General features: G+C 37.7%; 1 long non-coding RNA gene across 1 annotated transcript in view; it reads right to left on the bottom strand.

The window, feature by feature from the left end:
- The window catches only part of LOC150088289 (uncharacterized), an 89,857-nt gene extending 80,799 nt beyond the window's left edge, over nt 1–9,058 (bottom strand). Inside the window, exon 1 of the long non-coding RNA XR_016546787.1 lies at nt 8,899–9,058. This is a non-coding gene — a long non-coding RNA (uncharacterized LOC150088289). The remainder of the gene's footprint in view (nt 1–8,898) is intronic.
- Nucleotides 9,059–18,768: the final 9,710 nt, after the last annotated feature.

Raw genomic sequence — 18,768 nt, 5'->3', positions numbered from 1 at the left:
ATTATTACCAGTCAAGTTGATGTCAGTTTCCACCAACAACCAATGGTAGATTCTTTTTAAGTCTAGAGAAAACTGAGCTATCCAGACTCATGAAAAATTGAAGAAAGTACCAATAAGGCACTTTTGATATAAACAATGCTTGTAGATGTTAAAGGAGTCACTGAAACTTGCAACCAGCAAAGAAGCAGGAGACCAAGGTCTGTGAATGATTCAAAAAGACAGGACAACCACATATGATGCAATCACAAGGATGTTCAAAGAGAAGAGTATTAGCCATTTTAAACACATTACAGTATAGGAAAATATGCTGTAAATGTAACTAAGATGTTAAAAAGAAAAATGAAATTCTCCAGACAGATCTGTTACAAGAGTGGAATATTCTGTCTGCCGTCTTTATACCTCTTTGGCCAAAGAAGCATTAATTATAGATCAACCCATGTATATACAGATTTTTTTCCCTTATCCATCTGTAGGACTGAACAAGCATATTAACTAATAAACATAATAACGATGCTTTTGCTCATGTGGCTTCTGTTAAATGCCACACAAAAAATAAATTTCTTGTAATTCATAGTAGACCAAAACAAAAACAAAACAAAACAAAAAAATACTGTATAACAAGGTAGAGAATATTAGTAGTAGGGCGTGCATAAAACCGAGAAATTTCAAAACCGAGTTTAACCGAAGTTTACTCTTAAAACCGGTTTTAAAACCGATTTTCTCAGACTTAGGGAAAATAATTAAAAGCTTATAACACAGGTATTTATTTTATCTTGGGTAGATTGTACAAATCGTAATCAAATTTTTTAAACAAAATCTATCACCTCTTATAGTAAAAAAAAATAAAAAAATTAAAATGCTCCAAAAAAGTAACCAGCTTGAGATTATACAAAATTACAAATAGTATTCAAATCTTTTGAATAAAAACTATCTTCTAGTATAGTAAACAAAAAAATAATAAGCCCTATAATAATAAATAAATAATAAATAATGTGAAAAAAAAAACAGCTTGGGGAAATTACTTTACTATTTATTGCTCAGCTTTTTTCTGAAAATGATCCTTTAAAAAACACAGAAATGATAGACTTGACCTTATTTTTGTGTTAAAGAGACCAGTGATCGAAAACACTCTCTCAGATTGGACACTTGTTGGTTTAATGGTCAGCAGTGCTTTATAAAATAAACTTTCTCCAGCTTTTCACTTCTACTGCTAGTTGCCTCCACAATATTAAATTCTTTTCTGATTTCCAATTCACTCGGATATTTTTAAGGCTCTTCAGTTAATCTCTTTATTACACTATCATACTCTCGCATGAGTATGATAGTGTAATAAACCAACATCAGAACTAGACGAGTCTTTGTTTTCTTCTAAAAGAACAGTTCGTTTATTTTCAGTTTCTTCATTCAACGCTAAGACTCCTTCGGAATGTTTTGCAAATAATCTCTGATAAATCTCTTCAGCATGCTTTTTCAAAACTTGCTTACTTGGAACATCAAAAGTTCTTGAACCTGAATCTTCTTTCCTAAACTTTTTGGGGTTGTGTAGATAGCTCAGCAAAGCTACAGTTTGGCAATTTCGTACTTGCATTGTAACGCTGCAAAAGGCTTTGGTGAAACTTTAAAGCAAATGGGTTTTCTGCTGTATCAAGCTTAGAGCAGAAATTCTATTGAAGACTCTGCTTTAAGTAAGTCTGTATCTTCTGAGGTTATAGCCTTCAGAATCATTTCAACTGGTCGCAAAGTTTCACATAGCAATTCAAGTGTTTTCCAGTCATCGTCAGACACAGCTTCAATTGACAGTACTGCACATAGAGCATTTGGAATGCAATTTTTCAATTTCAAAAATCTCTCAATCATATAGAATGTGCTATCTCATCTAGTCTTGCAATCTAATATAAGTTTATATTCTTTCCCATTAAATTTTGCTTTAACAAAATTTTGTAATACGTCATTTTTGGTAGGCGATTTTCGAAAAAGCTTGCAAATTTTTCTGACTTTGTTAATAGTTTGTGCAATATTGGCCATTGGATTGAAGAAATAAATGAACTCATCGGTAAAGTCGGTTTGATAAAGCATGCCTTGCTCTCTTTCTTCAACTTCTTCATCATCACTACTTTCTTCATTATTTTCATTTTCTTCATTGTCTTTGGGAGACTCAGAGACTGTGGCACTATAATTGATTGCTTTTTCATAAAGTACATCTATAACTGACAGATGTATACAATGGGCTATACATTATTGATAATTAGGCGTAATTTTCTTGCCAAACTTAATCATCATTGCTGCTCCATCGGTGGTGCAGGCAACAATATCCTCATCCAAGTTCAAACCAAATTCCTTCAAGTGTCCATTCATAATTTGCTCAGTTCTTCTGCTATCAAGTGAACCATTAATCTCAATAAGACCTAACGACCAATGATTGTCTTTTGAATGCACATTTATATTCATATACAGGCAGGCCTCGCTTAACGCGAGTTCGATTACCACGGTTTTCAGTTACCGCGATTGGAAAAAATGATACCACTTTTTACTTTACGCGATTCAAATTTCCAGTTAACGCGATCTTTTATTTCTGATAGTTGAAAAAGATTCGAATCACGCACTAAATGTCTGACTGCCAATAAACAAGCGTTTGTCCGCTTCCCGCCTCAGTGTGTTCCATCAACTAAGTAGACGTGTTACTTGTTTGTCTCCACCTAATAAAGTAACGTGCAGACGTATTTAAAAATTCTAATTTTCTATCCCTGTTAATTATGGATAAAAGAAAGAGTGAAAAACGTGATTGTAATAAAAAAAAAAACAAAAAGTTATTACTTTAGCTGATAAACTTGAAGTTATTAAAAAACATGAACGTGGTGCAAACCATGCGAAAATCGTAAGAGATCTAGGATACAGTGAGTCTACCGTACGAACTATCTTGAGCCGTAAGAACAAATATAAAGAGAAAGGTAAAGTTTCATCATCTTCTTTTGTTTACAAAATACCAGAAACAGAACTCTAATAATGATTGAAATGGAAAGTCTTTTATCAATTTGGATAGAAGATTGCAATCAAAAAAGAATTCCATTATCTAAGGACAATATTCAGAGCAAAGCTATTAACCTTTTTACTAAGCTCAAAGAAACAAAATATCAAGGGGAGACTGAAATGTTTGTTGCTAGTTCAGGGTGGTTTGGACGTTTCAAAAATCGAGCACGACTGCATAATGTTAAAGTAACAGGGGAAGCTGCTAGTGCTGATGAAGATGCTGCAGCCAAATTTCCTGCAGAATTGCAAAAAATCATTCAGGATGCTGAATACGATGATCGGCAAATATTTAATGTAGACGAAACGGGCGTATTTTGGAAAACGGATGCCAACTAAAACTTATTTGGCTGCAAATGAAGCATCACAACCTGGGTATAAAGTCTCAAAAGATCGACTAACACTTTTATTAGGAGGTAACGCTGAAAGTGATTTTAAATTGAAACCCATGCTTGTGTACCGTACACAAAATCCTAGGGCTTTAAAAGGATCAGCCATCGCACTCTTCCAGTCATTTTTCGTTCAAATAAAAAAGCATGGATGACCAAAGCCCTATTTGAAGACTGGTTTACGTCTTATTTCTGTCCAACAGTTGAAGCCTATTGCAAGAAAAATAATCTTACTTTTAAAGCTCTGTTGCTTTTAGATAATGCACCTGGACATCCTTCTGCACTTGGTGACTTAAATGAAAATGTGAAAGTTGTTTTTTTACCGGCGAATACGACTTCGTTATTGCAACCCATGGACCAGGGGACGATTGCAACTTTCAAGGCTTACTATCTCCGCAGAACCTTTGCACAGGCACTTGAAGCTATAACAGGAGATAATGCAATTTCTGTACCAGAATTTTGGAAAAAACATAACATACGATTGGCCATTGAAAACATTCATGCAGCATGGGGAGAAGTGACAGCAATATGAGAGCAGTTTGGAAGCATCTTTTACCCCGCGCAAACGATTTTACTTGCTTCAAAGATGCAGTTCAAAAAGTTATTGAACTGCATCTTTGAAGCAAGTAAAATCGTTTGCGCGGGGTAATATTGATAATGAACTTGGTTTCAAAGGCTTGGATGCGGCTAACGTTCGAGAATCACTGAATTCGCATTTAGAACAGTTAAGTGACAATGATCTCCTTTAAATAGAGCAACAGCGTGCGCACGAAGAAGCTGAAGAAAAAGAGTGTTAGCCAGATGAAAATGTTACCTCAAAGGAGATAACGGTAAAAGAACTAGACGAAATCTTTCGTATCGCAGAGAACCTTAAACAAAAGGTAATGGATGTTGATCCTAACATCGAAAGAAACATGTTATTTCGCCAGGGCCTAGAGAAGCTTGTTGTCGGCTATCGGAAATTGTATGATGAAAAAACGAAAGCCAAAACTCTTCAAACGACTGTGTTCAAATATTTCTGTAGCAAATAGTTAGTTTCTCCATTATATATTTTGAACAATAAACATTTAATTCTATAATTTTTATTATCTTTTACATGGCATGCAGTTAAAAAGTTATTTAAAAGGTATTATTTAAAAGTTATTTAAAATTCTTTATGGACATTCCAGAAGGTCAAGTACCGATTATAATTTTTCCTATTGGTTATGATATTCGATTAACGCGTTTCCGTTTTGCGCGATGCGCTCGCGGGACGAATTAATCGCGTTAATCGAGGCCCACCTGTACCTTTTATTTTGTATAGACGTATATTCGTCTAGAGTCAATGAATACCATGCCCCCATAACCAATGAATTTTTGAAATGCTGAATGAGTTTTTCTTTCTTAGTTTTATAATAATTCAGAACCATATTTTTAATTCCATTCACTGAGGCTGGTGGTAATTTATCGTATTTATTTCTCTGAAGGTGAAGGCTTGATTGTATAGACTCACTCTTGGCAATTGAATTAAAAGAAAATCCATCTAAAGCAGCTAATTTTGAAATCTCTTCTTCCATAGATTTTTTAATGATAAAGTTTTCTAATGTTCTTACCATTTTTAAGGGAGGTTCACTGTTATCTTGTTTAATATCAATCTGATGCATTTTCTTTAAATGCAACATCAAAGATGATGTAGATCCTCCAGACGACTTCATTATCTTCTGACATTTCGAACAGTGTGCTTCATCTTTGCTTTTTCGAGCAAAATAATTCCATACATTTGATTTCATCTTAGACATAAGAGTAATAAATATTAATTAGTAGGAATTTATATCACCAACAATTTTAAATAAAAATATTGAAGATAACAAAGGCACAATACTATGCGTCACTCCTGCAAGCACTGAATGAAGAGTCTACACGACGAGGCAAGTTTCAAAATTTTCACGAAAGAAATTTTTTATTTATTTACTCGCAATTTTTTTTCCCCCAATTAAATCTGTTGTATTTTCAAAATTACATAAAAGCTAAATTTGGTGAAGCTGCTTTTTGGAGAACATTTGATCGCAAATTTAATACGAATAAAGAAGCAAAAAACTTTCTACGATTGAAATTTGATGCAATATTCAGCGAATCGGTTTCTAGTGGGTAACCATCAATAAGGCGCGTTCCATAACTTGCCTGGCAAACAAGATAGTTGGAAGGGAGAAATGTTGAGCATTTTCTTTTACGCTATCGCTCCGACTCATTCAGTCGTAAATGAGTACACCTGCAACGTGCCATGATACAGGTGGGAAGATAAAAGGTATTCCATCCTAGATTTGGCCCATTGCCCATGAGATTCGTACCTTGAAATAAAATAAAAAAACACGTTTAAAACATAAAGCAGTTGAACGATCCAGACAAATCAACAAACAAAAGAAAATGTGCGTAACAAAAAACTATATTCGAGGGCTAACTATGAAAATATTCGAATCCGGTTTTAGAAGCTCGGTTTCGGTTTTAACAACTCAATATGAAAACCGATTTAACCGGTTTTATAAAACCGGTTTGCAAGCCCTAATTAGTAGGCAAAGTTATATGGGAGGATTTGATTTCATTTACAAATTTTAAAAAATATATAAAAAATTTAAAAAGGTATCATCTGTTAGACAACATATTAGCAACATTTATATCAGAGGTGGGTAACCTTTATAAAAGACAGGCAAAATAAAATGTCTGAGGTACAGACTGGCCAAATTTCTTTTCAGCTTTCCACAATTTTTAGGATTATTAAAATAATGTATAATGAAAAAATTGCCAAACTGTTTTATGTTATTTATTGTAAATTTGTACATATAATTAATTTTATTATAAGAAAAACAAAATACAAACTGAAGATAAAATTACAAAAATACAAATACAATTCCAGTAAAAAAAAACTGTAATATTTTATTTTTATAATATTTAATGAGAGATCCTCATTAAATTTTTATAATATTTAATGATAGATGTTTATTTTTATCAGTGAATCCGATATCTGCATCGATATTTGTCATAGCAATGTGCAGAGTATTTTCTAAATTTATGTCAGAAATTCCATTAATTGAAAAATATATATAATAAATGGTGGGCAGTTTATTATACATATTTTGAAAACGACCATGGACCAGATCACGAACGTTCGCCGGCCAAATGTTGCCCACCCCTGATTTATATCATAAATGATATCGATATAAAATTTGTCTGCTGTCTTTATACCTCTTTGGCCAAAGAAGCATTAATTATAGATCAACCCACGTATATACAGATTTTTTTTCCCTTATCCATCTGTAGGACTGAACAAGCATATTAACTAATAAACATAATAATGATGATGATGATAGTTGATACAACAGTAATGATGATACCTATTACAATTAACCTAAATTATTTGATATTACTGTTAATATATACAGTATATCTAAAAATCAATAATGATGTCCATATACAATAATCAACCAGAAACTAATTAGCTTTGTTTAGTCAAAACTATTTTTTTTTAGATAAAATTTTTGCATAAAAAGTACTAAAACCAAGTGTTTACCAAGCAATTATTAAATCTTTTTTTTTTTTTTCTTGACTTAACCATTACAAGCAATAACCAGTTTAACAGGATGAAGAGAATTAAATCCAAATTACTGAAGCAAAGGTGTTACAGGTGAAAAAAAATAACTGTGAAAATAATAAAACAATACCAAAGATATACAAAAAGGAAAAGCAAATAATTAGTTTATCTAAACAGCAATCAAGCTGATTTAAATCATAATAGCTAAAAGTTACTCTATAAGGAGGAGAAAAAAAAAAAACAAAAAAAAATTTAACACCATATATGTAAAATTCAAATTGTATTCAGAAAATAAAAAAATTAAATAGTCAGTCCAAAACAGAAAGGGTTAGAATGATATTATATTAACATCAAAACCAAGAGTGGTTGTTTAAGATTAATTATGCAATCTGCAACACACAAGTTTCTTTTTAGTAACTGTTAAGTGCTTTTTAGTGATTTATTCCTCCAAACAGAATGTTGTTTACCAGCACTGTTGTTCACTTTGGGTTTTACATCACTGGTCTATCTGAAGTCACATTACACAGTTCCCAATTTTGTTCCTCTCCTTCTAACAAAGCAACTTTCATATCTCTGAAAAATATACTTTGTTTATATTAAATTCTTGGTGTTCTATACTATGTGTTTCTTGGGTGATGCCACTCTATTTGCAGTAACAACATAAGAATAGGCTGCAATTCTGAATATTCTTTCATCGTTCTGAGGGAATTTAACTATTTCTGAAACTTTTATGATATTTAATTATTGCTTCGAGGCAAATGTCTTGGAATGGTTATATTGGATTTCCATATTTGTAGAAGAATACGAGAAATTTACCTCAATTCTCTTATTCTTCTACAAATATGAAATACCACAAACATACTGAGCATCATAGCTCTGTTTTATACTAATCATACTGGATTCCTGTATGGAGATTAATTATTCATGTCAAAGTCAGCCACTAGGCTCCCTTCTCCACCTAGTAACAGTAGCATGAGTAGTGAATGACCCATATGTTGTCATGTAGCTGAAATAACCACCGCAGTATGGTGGTACCAAAGAAATATTGTTAACCTGAGAGTGCCCAGAATTATGCTGTGCAGTTTTATTAGCCTATAATAAATAATAATAAACTGTTAAGCGCAATTCATTCATATGAAGTGGGCCAAACTGTACCAGATTTTCACTAAGTTCACATCAGCAACAGGATTTTAGCTGGAGTTTTTCGGTTTTCTTTCCTTATTTATTTTATTTATTTATTATTTTATTTACTTGTATTTATTTTATTTTTTTATTATTATTTTTTTTTTCTATGATTCTTCGGTAAGTGTAAATGCAGCCAGGTTTACACTATAGGTTTACAGTTTAAAAACTCCGGTTTTTAAAGATAAAGAAGAATGTGATAAAAGAAAATTACATTGTAGATCTCTACAGACTTCAGTTTCTTTCCTGCCCTCAGGAGGAAGAAGAAAATGAATCTCCAGGTAATAGTTAAATTTGAACATGGTAACTAATCAGCTGTCATCTTTTACAAATGTATCAATGCAGGCGGTGGTCAAAACTTTTCAAAATCAGAATGCAAACAAGAAAGTACCGTACCTGCCTGCTACAAGAAACGGTATCAATAATTTATTTTGTCGCTGTCAAAATATATGAAAGGACCCAATGATACAGTACATCTTGCCCCTGAAAGCTGGCGCCTGGATGCGATTGAGCCACATAAGATGGCCTGGTAGCAATGAATACAAAAACACACTGGTAAAAATGTCAGTTGTTTTATCAGTCGGTATTCGCAACGAAACTTACGAATTCGATTAATTTTACATTTCAAATAAAAACTTTTATTTGGTATATAAAATAAATCACTGGAGAGGAGATATCGATTAATGGCGGCTGTTTTCACTAGCTCCCTCCTTTGATTCAGTTTATAAGTCGACTTACCGTGTAAATGTGATACGGATGCTGGGTCACTAAATCGTCGGGATATCAGTACTCATTCGTTTTTTACATAAACTTCCCATTACACACAGACTTAACGTCAACTCCAAATTAATAACTACTTAAAAAATAACCAATAACAGTAAACACCGCATCAAATTAAAATCCAACTATTACACAAATACCTGAAACAAAGCTGACTCGTGGCTCCATCTATTGAGGAAACACAGTTTTCTTTCCTTATTTATTTTATTTATTTATTATTATTATTTTATTTACTTTTATTTTATTTTTTTTTAAATTTTATTATTATTATTTTTTTTTTCTATGATTCTTCGGTATGTGCAAATGCAGCCAGGTCGAAAGTTTGCTAACGTTTTCCTGGGCTATGGTACCCTGAAAGGACAGAATTCATGGGATACCTGAGCAATGAGACACTGTCACCCCTCTCGCTAGTGGACGAACCCACCGCTTGGCAGATATATATAGGTAAACTACATTACTGCATTTATGTAGACGGTAATTCGATGTCAGTATGGATAAACGACTTGAGTTAACCGACTTTGAAAGAGGGACGATAGTGGATGCCTGATGCATGGGTCACTGTCGAGGAGATGGTACAAAGATTGCACTATCTCTGTTCGACAGTATCAAGAGTGTATCGGTCATACTCCATTTCCCGAATAATATCTCATCGAATAATATCTCTTCACTACCTTACTCCGTTGTGAGCGGAGTAAGGTAGTGAATGAACGTGGCCGTCGACATCTGTCTCGCATTGTTTCAGCCAACTGGAGAGCGACAGTAGCACAAATAACCGCCGACTTCAACGAGAGGCCAGAACCGTCTCCACCAAGACCATCAGGTGATTAATAGCCACAATAGGTTATGGGAGCCACCAACCTACCACATTCCCATTGCTAACACCACGACACAGAAATCTACGCCTCAACTTGGTGAAAGAACATCACCATTGGACTTTAGATGATTGCAGACTGGTCTCCTGGTTCGATGAGTCCCATTTCCATTATTTCGAGCGGGCGGAAAGGTACGTATCTGGAAGAAACTGCACGAAGCTATGCCCCCGTCATGTCAACAGGGAGTTGTTCAACTGGCACACATTGGGACCTCTGGCACGTCAAGAATATCTAGACACATTTCGGAATGGCCCAGGTTATGTTCGGATATTGTTGGGATATCAGAGACGTGGTGTCACACAGATATAAGGAATGCAGAACTGGAATTTGGGGAGTACAACGTCTACAGAAAGGATAGACTGGATAGGAAGGAAGGAGGGGTTATGCTATTAGTTAAGAAATACATAAAATCCAAGGAAGTGAAGGCAGTGGACATCACTGGACAGTGCAGTGTCGAGTCAGTTTGGTGTGACATAAGCATTGGGATATCATAATTAAGAGTAAGAGTGTGCTATAGGCCTAATGACTCTGATGAGTATAATAAGGAACTGTACAGGGAAATAGAGTGGGCCAGTAAATCAGAGAGTCGTATAATGGGAGATTTTAATTTCCCAGATACTGACTGGAAATCGAGGGCTGGTCACTCACACACTAGCAAGGCTTTTGTGGATTTATTGGATGATTGTTTTCTAAATCAGCATGTTCGGGAGGCAACTAGAGGGAGGAATCCTCTTGATTTGATTATCATCAGTGATTCTTCATGCATTAAGAATCTGCATCTGCAGATAAATGAACCATTAGGTGGCAGTGATCACAGTGTGCTGAAGTGGGATTTACTCAAAGAGGTAACTACCATTAGGGGTAAAGGGAAGGGTTATTGCTTTCTTAAAGGCGACTACGATGGACTGAGACTGTATTTAAATTCTATACAGTGGGACCAACTGATGATGTTACCAACAGCAAATGCAAAATGGGAAGCATTCAAAGAACTTATCTTGGAAGCTACTAGGCTTAACATACCAACTAAGAAATATTGTTCAAGGTTTAGGCCTAAATGAATGTCAGATGAACTAATGAGGCATATGGCAGAGAAGAAACATGCATGGGATACATACAAATTAACACATCACACAGAAGCCTATGATAGATACAAGTTGATCTGTAACCAAGTTACAAAGGAGGTTAGGCAGGCGAAGGCAGATTACGAGAAATCTTTGGCAAGGGATGCAAAGAAAAACAGCAAAGAGTTCTTTACTTATGCAAACTCTAGAAGGTAAACTCTAGAAGGTAGGGGATGAATCAGATTGGTCCACTTGATATTGTGACTACTAAATACGATAAATATTTGTATTGACGATTTATTGTAAACTCTACTGACTTGGTTGTCGTGCCGGAGTATAAACAGAAAATTTATTTATTTATTTATTTATATTGATGGGTCAACTGTTGATGATCCTGCTCAGGTAGCTAACAAACTAAATGAATATTTTGCATCGACATTCACACATGAGGAGTTATTTAGTGAGGGGAATGCCAGAGGTGTATTCAACTCTAGCAGTAAGCTAGAGAATCTTGTATTAACTGAGAGTAAAGTGGAGGAGAAATTGTTGAAGATAAACACAAGAAAGGCATGGATGGGATCTATCCAGTTACATTAAAGGAGGCAGCAAAGGAAGTAAGCAAACCCTTAGCCATAATTATGAGAGCTTCCTTGGACTCAGGGGAGGTACCCACAGACTGGAGGTGTGCAAATGTCACCCCAATTCACAAAGGAGGATCAAAGGCTGACACAAGTAATTATAGACCTGGGAGTTTAACTTCTGTTCCAGGAAAATTAATGGAGGCACTAGTTAAAGAAGCACTACAGGATCATTTAGACAAGACTTCAGTTATAGCTCGGACACAGAATGGTTTTGTTAAGGGGAAGTCTTGCTTGACCAATTTGATTGGATACTATGATGCAGTCACAAAGGAACTGGATGCAGGAAATAACTTTGATATTATATACTTGGATCTTAGAGAGGCTTTTGATACTGTTGCACATGGAAGACTGCTGCACAAATTGGAGCAGTGTGACATTGGAGGCAAATTGCTGCTGTGGATAAAGGGGTGGATGAGGGGGAGAAGACAGAGAGTGGTAATCAATGGACACTGCTCGTCGTGGACTAGAGTTATTAGTGGAGTCCCTCAGGGCTCAGTGTTCGGTCCATTATTGTTTTCTGTATTTATAAATGATATTGATGATGGTATATCAAGCTTAATGTCGAAGTTGGCAGACGATACAAAGGTAGGCAGGGTTGTCAAGGACACTACTGACACTATGCTGCTGCAACAGGATCTGGAAAGGTTGATCAGATGGGCTGAGAGGTGGCAAATGAAGTTTAACATTGACAAATGTAAAGTACTACACATGGGAAACAGCAATCCCAGAGCAACTTATCAACTCTGTGGTACTACACTGACAGTGGTAGAGAATGAAAGGGATCTGGGGGGTGGTTGTGCAGGCAGATATGTTGTTCTCTGAGCAGTGCAGACGGGCTGCAAGAGTAGCTCATGGTGTATTGTCAATGATATATAGGAATTTTTCTAGCAGGGATAAGGAAGTGATTATTCTCTTGCATAAGGCAATGGTCAGGCCACACCTAGAGTACTGTATACAGATCTGGAGGCCTCATTTCAAGAAGGATGTAGAGCTGCTGGAACGAGTACAGAGAAGGGCAACAAGATTAGTGAATGGAACAAAGGGGTGCTCTTACGAAGAAAGGCTTAAGTTTTGCAAATTACAGTGTCTGGAGACTAGGCACCAGCGAGGTGATCTAATAGAGGTGTATAAAGCTTTGAATGGTTTGAGCATGCTCAATGCTGATGGGATTCTTCCTCTCGCTCAGATTAATCACCTGAGAGGGCATAAATTCAAATTGAGGAAAGACAGAGGTAGGATAGAAGTGCGGAAATTTGCCTTTAGCCAGCTGGTGGTTGGTTGGTTGGTGGAACAGACTTCCATCCCTTGTCGTGGAAGTTGATAGCCTAAATAAGTTTAAGGCTCAGCTGGACAGGTATTTCGAACGAACAGAGGGGTGAAGTGGAAGTGTTTTTTTTTTTTTGGCTGATGCTGCATAAGCTTGCTTTCTTGGATCAAATGCCTCTACTAATGCTAATGCTAATGTGTCCATTTTTGCAGACCATCTGCATCCCTTCATGGTCATCGTGCACCCGCAGGGCAATGGACTCTTCCACCAGGACAATGTGCCTCTTCCCAGAGCTGTAGTGACTGGAATGTGGTTCGAAGAGCATTCCACAGATTTTCCCACAATGGAATGACCTCCCCGTTCAAACTTTGGATGCTCCACCCAGAATTTGTATTATTATTATTATTATTATTATTATTATTATTATTATTATTATTATTATTATTATATTAGGGTTACCAAGAATTGATTACATAAACCCGTATTTGTGTCTGTACATTGCGTATGTTTGCAGATCAATATGCCTGTTTTGCTAGACGAAAAAATCCCAGTTTCTGGGGAGGGGAACCTTGCTATCTATGCCTGAGACCGACTAACTCAGCCACGGAGTGAAAAAAACCCATTAAAGTTCCTTGCAATATCGACAGAATTCAAATCTGGGTTTTTCCACCCGGTGTCTAGAGGACAGTGGCGATACCACTGTGTTACCCGTGCAGACCTACCACCCAGGAACGTCACGAAATTATAGACAGCAATGCAGCAACCGTGGGTGGAAATACCTGTGGAAGGATTTCGCGAACTAGTAAGTCACAATGCCTCGCCTTGTCACTGCCCTTATTAGAGCAAAAGGTTGGCCTATCGTTACTAGGTAGGTATCCCATGATTTCTGTCCCTTCAGTGTATATTGCGATGCATAAGAAGTATTAAATATTCATCTGGAATTTGAAGATAGATTTATACACCAAGTATAAAATCCTAAGTTATATTAAAGATATCTGCTTAAGGTTAGAAAGACATGAATTAATATCGATATACATTGCCTACCATTAATATAAAATATAAAAAAAAATTCTGTTTTATATTATTGGAAGAACATAGTCAGAGGAGGTCACAAGATAGATAGAATATTCAAAACAACAACGCATTTAACATTCATGGGATTGAACCTCAGTCCGTATATCACTCTCCTTTGATAGTTGTCTCTCCTTACCCATTCACCAGGTATCACACGCAACTATAAAATATGCTCGTTGGCCTTAGAAGGGACAGTAACACAACTGTGAGTGCAACGTGTTGCGATTGAGAAGGTTAACATACTTCCAGCAAGGAATAATATTAGGTGCTTACGCTGCACAAGCCAAAAAAAAAAAAAATCCCAAGTTACCCTGAGAGAGAGAGAGAGAGAGAGAGAGAGAGAGAGAGAGAGAGAGAGAGAGAGAGAGAGAGAGAGAGAGAGAGAGAAGAATGATGATGTGAAATAATCTGCAAATGGAAGCAGACTAAGGCCATGAAATAACATGGAAACATCCAAACCTATTGGAACATGACAGGAGAGCCCTGCAAAGAACCGTCTGCTCAGACCACAGGTTAATTGTAGCATCGCACACAGCTCTTCAATGAGAGGGTTAGAATATGGCTCAACGCAAGTAATAACAGTTGTAGTAGGCCACCCAAAGTTGATATTTTAAACCCATGCGAATTATGTCCATAAACAGAGTGTGTTCTCTAGTCGATTTTCCTGTTTTGACAGACGAAACACCTGAGTTTCTGAGAGAAAAGCTTGCAACGGATGTGACCGACTAACTCAGACCTGAGGAAAAAGCCATAAAAGTTCCTTGGGTCACCGACGAGTTCGAACTGACTGGGAAGGACGGTAGTGATCACTACTCTGTTGTACACCCGTCACAGAACGGCAGCACTTAATATTGGCTATCGGGAGTGGCTCAGCAGCGGTCGAACAATCAACCAAATGTCACATATGTAACAGCCACGTTTGGTAGACGTGCGGTGAGCGTCTCACTCGTATCGTAAAAGAGCAGCGATGCATGGTGGCCCAGTTAACCACCCAGTACTACTTAGGAACAGCAAGACTAACATCCACATGGACATTATTTTTTCTCGTGTTTTTTGTGCATTCTGTCAAGCAAAATTTTCATCTGGCCCTTAGGTCTAAGGGCCCATGAAACGCCATCATGACGTCCAGTATCATGAGGGAGGTAGGCCAGGAGAGTAAGGTCTCCCTTATTAGGGAAAACGCATAAAAAAGTTGGTGTTGGAAGGTATCTGAAAGACAAGAAGGTAGATGATAGGAAGGCTTCCAGCAGGAACTGGAAGAATGGAAGAGAGAAGGGCCGCCCCTGCAGAGGCAACCCACCCTCTACAGGACAGATAGTTAACAGCAGTGAAAGATATTTCAAGTGATAGGGACTACAAAGCAACAGTGTGTTAGGAAGATGGGCAATGAAGTGAGGTACTTAAAATCTTAGCGCCAGAGCCCCTTATGCAGGGATCTTCATCGCCTTCTTGACAGATTGTGTCAGAAAAGTCTGACAATCTCACTGGTCAGGTGAACTGAAACCAGTGTCATCCAGGCCACCTAAGAGGGATCAGCATGGCGTCACTAAGGACAGTGTGGAAGCTTCTAAAATTGGTTTCCCTCAACTGCTGTTATGATCATGGGAAAGCTTCTCTCATTCATGGGACACAGAACATATGCACTCGCTGATGCTCCTAAACCCCTAATACAATAACTAGCTAGCAACGGGTCCACGGTTTTTGTCTCAGAAAAACTCGGATTTTCATACAGCAAACAACAAACCAACCGAAAAATGCACACAGTTTCAGCCTTAGCGTACTGGAGCCTCATAACTTTACATCCTTTGGTGCTTTGCGCACGCGCGCACACACACACACACACACACACACACACACACACACACACACACACACACACACACACACACACACACACACACACCAACCTGACAACTCAAAATGAAATACTCTGAAAATTAGAGACAAGCAGCCAGGACATACATGTTAATACTATTGATGATGAAGACATTATTATTATTGCTCTACTCGTATATTATTTCTACCTGATTGTGGGTTCCACACCATGACGGGTATGCTACCAATTACACACGGTGCTTGTTGTATTTGTCTGGTGTTACTGTTGATTGAGTAAATATCTCACTGTCCTACAGGTGTTGAGGATTGCAACTTTCTGGAGTTCCTTGTAGGTGTTCGCCGGGAGACCTATTGCTGCTAGGATGTTATATAGAGTCTTTGGCACCATATCTGTGGTTGAATGATCGGGATGGGGTTGTTACTTGTTGCATAGGCCACATCTCTTTGATCTCAATCTTATGTTCGTGTACTTCCTGACATGGGGGTTTAGAAGGTTGCCAGTGTTGGGTTTGCTATGTCAATCAAATAGGTAGCTTTTTCCTTCTTGTCCATAAGCGTTATGTCCGCTCTGTTGTGCAGGATTGTCCTATCCGTTATTATGGCATGGTCACAGTACACCTTGTAGGTTGGATCACTAATACTGCCTGGGGTTCGTGCTTGTAGTACTGTACACCTGCTTCGACCAACTTGTATTTCCTTGCTAGCTTCTGTTGTATTATCCTGGCTACTTGGTTGTCTATGAGTGTACTCAGTCTGGGTGATCACCTTCCATCCCGCAGTGATGTGTTGATTTGTTTCTGAGGCCACGTGGTCTCGTCCCCATGTGTCATCTAACGCTCCGGGCTCTTTGGCGATGTTTTTTCTAAAGTTCCTAGTGTTGATAATCTGGTCTTGGAAGGCAAGCATAAATCCTTCAGTCTCGGGGAAGAGCGTCCCCCTCATGATCCATGCATTGGAAGCAATTTTATCTATCTGATCTTCATGGAAATCATTGTAGTATCTTCTCTGCCCATCTTTCTAGCTTCGTTTGTGCCTCCTCGTTGAGGGAGCCTTGCTTAGTTTGAGTAGGGTATACCACTCGTTTAACTTCCTTATGGCTTGCTCGAGTGCTGCTGTGTGTTTCTGGAAGTAATCCTTCAGTTTAAGTATAGTTATCTTCTGTTGTTCAAGGAGGTCTGTCAAACCCCTTCCTCTTTCTTTCCCAACAATTATCAGTCTGTCCACAGCAGATTTCGGGTTCAGTTGGCAGCTTTTGTCATCATTGTCCTTGTCTTTCTCGTGATATCCTCCAGCTCGCTGTTAGTCCAAGCTATAACCCAGACGGACTATGTAAGCACTGGGACTGCATAGGTGCCTATGGCTTTAACTGTGTTCCCTCCATTCAGCTTTGCTTTCAGGAGGCTTCTCAGTCTCTGCTGGTATATTTTGATCAGGCAGACTTTAATTTTGTTGTATTGTAACTGCTGACCCTGCGTCACCCCCAAGTATTAGTAGACCTCTCCCTCTGTCATGACTTCGATCTCTTTACCAGAATACAGCTAGTAGTTTCGGTTGACTAATTTTCCCTGGTATAATCCGTAAGTTTTGCATATGTCTAGACCAATTCCATCCAAATATCATTGCTGAATTCTCGGTTGCTAGAGGTGCTTCTCGGTTCCAGCGTAGAGCTTGATGTGATATATTTAAATCAGGTGGGTAAGACTATACAGGTTTTTCCTTCCTTTTTTGAGGTTGTATCCGTACTTGATACTGTTGATCATGGTAGACAGTGGGTTAAGTGTTAGAGAGAACCACAATGGGCTTAGGGCATGTCCCTGAATGATTCCTCTCTTGATGGGTATTGGCCTGGTTGTGATATTTTCAAACTTAATGGTGGTATTCAATTAATTATTATTATTATTATTATTATTATTATTATTATTATTATTGCTCTTATATTATTTCTCCCTGATTGGGGGACTCCACTCCATGACGGATACTGCTACCAAGTACACATGGTAGTTGTAATGTCTGGTGTTACTGTTGGTCGGGGAAATCTCTGACTCCGACAGGTAATTAGGATTGCGATTTTTTGGAGTTCCTTGTAGGTGTTCTCTAGGAGACCTAACGCTTCAAGGCGGCTGCTATGTAGAGTCTTTGGAACCATAGCGGTGGTTGACATGATGATCGCTACTTCTTGAATATGCCACATCTCCTTGACCTCATGTCCCAGGTTCGTGTACTTCCTAATTTTTTCCTCATGGGTTTTCTGGATTTTGTTAGTGTTGCGCCCAGCTATGTCAATCAGGTAGGTAGCCTTTTCCATCTTGTCCAAAAGGGTAATGTCCGGTTTGTTGTGCGGGATGGTCTTATCTGTTATTATGGCGCGGTCCCAATCCAGCTTGTGGGTTCGGGTCTCTAGTACTGCCTGGGGTTCGTATTTGTAGTACAGTACACTTTCTTTGGTCAAATGGCATTTCCTCGCTAGCTTCTGCTGTATTATCATGGCTACCTAGTCATGTCTATGAGTGTAATCAGTCTGGGTGATCACCTAGCATCCCACGTTGATGTGTTCGATCATTTCTGAGGCCAGGTGGCATTATTGACATGTGTCATCTGACATTTTGGGCTCCTTGGCGGTATATTTTCTATAGTTTCTGGTGTTGATTACCTGGTCTTGGATGGCCAGCATGAATCCTTCCATTAATTATTATTATTATTATTATTGCTCTTATATTATTTCTCCCTGATTGTGGGATTCAACTCTGTGATGGGTACTGCTACCAAGTACACATGGTGATTGTAATGTCTGGTGTTACTCTTGGTTTAGGACATCTCTGACTATCGTACAGGTGTTTAGGATTCTGACTTTATGGAGTTCCTTGTAGATGTTCTCTGGGAGACCGATTGCTGCTAGGCTGCTATGTAGAGTCTTTGGTACTGTACCGGTGGTTTACATGATGATCGTGATGGTCAATACTTCTTGTATAGGCCACATCTCCTTGACTTCATGTCTCAGGTTCATGTACTTCCTAATTTTTTCCTCATGGATTTTCTGGACATTGCTAGTGATGGGCACTGCTATGTTAATCTGGTAG

This window comes from Mastigoproctus giganteus, chromosome 3 (assembly GCF_048544385.1).
Source record: "Mastigoproctus giganteus isolate SK-2022 chromosome 3, ASM4854438v1, whole genome shotgun sequence".
Lineage (NCBI taxonomy): Eukaryota > Metazoa > Arthropoda > Arachnida > Uropygi > Thelyphonidae > Mastigoproctus > Mastigoproctus giganteus.
Note: the sequence above shows the minus strand (reverse complement) of the source record. Positions and strands in the feature narration are given on the sequence as shown.